The sequence below is a fragment of the Galeopterus variegatus genome, unplaced genomic scaffold (genome assembly GCF_000696425.1).
Source record: "Galeopterus variegatus unplaced genomic scaffold, G_variegatus-3.0.2 Scaffold508, whole genome shotgun sequence".
NCBI lineage: Eukaryota > Metazoa > Chordata > Mammalia > Dermoptera > Cynocephalidae > Galeopterus > Galeopterus variegatus.
Window position 1 is genome coordinate 393,558 of NW_007726619.1, and position 2,654 is coordinate 396,211.

Sequence of the window (2,654 nt, forward strand, 5' to 3'; positions counted from 1 at the left end):
AAAAAAAAAAGGAAAATAATAAGTGTTGGCTAGGATGTAGAGAAATTGGAATCTTCACACCTTGCTGATGAGAATGTAATATGGTACAGCTACTGGGGAAAACAGTTTGGCAGTTCTTCAAACAGTTAAATATAGAATGACCATATGAACCAGCAACTACATGTCTAAGTATATACCGAAGAGAACTGAAAACAGGTGTACTCAAATGTTCATAGCAGTATTATTCATAATAACCAAAAGCAGAACCGACCTAAATGTCCATCAACTGATGAATGGATAACGAACGGTGGTATATCCATACAATGAAATTCAGCCAAAAAATGAATGCTGATACATGAATTACGGATACATGCTACAACACGGATGAGCCTTGAAAACATGCTGAAAGAAGCCAGTCACAAAAGGCCACATAGTATGATTCCATTTAGATGCAATGTCCAGAATAGGAATTAGATAATGGTGATGGTTGCACAGCATTGTGAATGGACTAGAAGCCACACTTTAAAAATGGTTACCAAATATGTACAAGTAAATGTTCAAATGTTTTGAGTAAAAATAAAGAAAAGAAAATTCTAAGAAAAAAATGGTTAAAATGGTAAATTTTATTTCACATGAGTTTTTCCTCCACTAAAAAATACCTCTCTAACCCTGTCTCTTCTCCACCTGCATATGGTCTTAAGCCAGTCATTTAGCCCTTGCTAGAGGGTCTTGTTCTATCGCTTACCCTTTATAATTCTGTTTTTGCCTTGTATGGATTTCCCTCCAATCTCAGACTTCTGCAAGGAGTCATCTACATTGGTATTGCTTCCTTATGAGCACTTCCATTCATCACTCCAGATTCCACACCTGACCTGGAAAGGTCTGCGTTTGCCCAAACAGAAGTTTAGGTGCCTCTTACTTATGGGAGGGGCCTTCCAGCTCTTGAAATTAGAAATCAGGTTTCTAGTGTGGTCCTGCCAGCCAGCTGGCCTCATCTGTCGCAGTGTCACCAAGGAATTTTAACTCTTGGAAACAGGTAGAGGAACTTGCACAGCATTTCCCAGAAGGCACAGGCAATTCCTGCAAACTCAGTAGAATGAAAGTCATATGTACAAAACTGTAAATTTGTGTGAGATGTAATGCCATTACTTGCAGAGTTGAAGTGCTTTTAATTCTGGATAAAGGATAGGCAGCTTTGATTGCCTTGAAGGTGGATCTCTGAGCCTACAGAATCCTCTAAAAGTGGAAGGAAGCTGTATTAATCATTCTCTTCTTTTTTTTTTTTTGCTTTCTTTTTCTGCTGGGGTCAGCTAGAATGGGAGTCTTTTTTTTTTTTTTTTTTTTCCTTTTTAGATTGGTCTTATTATGATTATGACTATACTGAAAGACCTGGATGGGAGGAATGCTGCAATCAGAATTAAAAATAGCATTTTCTGTCCTCCCACACACAACACTTGAGTGCTCTGAATGCCTTTTATAAATGCAGACTTTCTGCCTGGCTAGATAAAAGAAGCTGTCACTTCATTTCCATAACGAAGTCATTCCCGGGAGAATTCCATTGTTTTAGCAATAGAATTTTTGTAAAAGGCCTCTTATTTTGCCTGAAAAAGGTAACAAAAATGAACTTTTGAGAGCTTATTCGACAAAACAATTAAGGAGCGAGAGATTTTCTCCTTTTTTGATATGTTAGGAGTTGTAAGTGTGCGGATCCCCTGAGCCATGATATTAGGATAAACCTGTAACTCTGCAAGATGAAGGGAGGAGGGGTGAAACCCTGTTATTCTTTCTCCTAATGGAAATGGGCTATGCTGTTCCCTGAGAACGTGTGTCCTAGAGCTGGGTGACAAGCAGATGTAGCTAATTCTAAAAAGTTAAATATTTGTTTTTAAAAAGATGTAGGAAACTTGTAGAATGCTCATTGTATAAAGAAATACCTTGGGGTTTTCAATGAAACACGCCCATCAGGTATTGTAATTGGGTTGCAAGACCCTGAAGACAAACTGTGGCTGCATCTTGCCAGGGTCATTTACTCAGGACATCGCAGTTGACATTTCCCTTTATTTGAGCTTCAAGCATTGTAGAAAGTGGAATAGTAGGTTACTTCGTGATGTATTGTGACTTGTAACGGGCTCAAACAGGTATGTGGGCATGTGCACACATTCAGCGCCCTGCCCCGTACGCTTCTCACCCCTCTACACAGTGGATCTTTGCTCCAAATATGGTATCAAATCTTCAACTCCACGTTCATAGAAAGAAAGAATAATTGTATTGCTTGGTACTTACTCGGCACCAAGTAACCCACATCAAAGTATACCTCCCTTTGGTGTTTCAACAGGTAATCCCTAGATTTAATGCCAAGTGGTATTTCTGTTACTTGGTGTTCACAGCTGAGACTATTGAAATCTCAGTTTTAAGCTAGAATAGTTTTATTAAGCCTCCTCCAAAAGGAGAGTTTTCAATAGCGCCTTTGTCTTGCCATACTTTTGTTCTGATTGCATCAGAACATGTAATATTTAAACAAAGAGGCAGCTACCTGGGATGGTATGAAAAAAGAGTTTAAAGTACAGAGTCCTTGTATTTATGGGCTTTTAATTTAATAAAACGGGTAGACAAAAAAGAAGACAAGTGAGGTCGACTTAGTGTTATTATGGAAACTCCTATTTATGCAAAAGTTG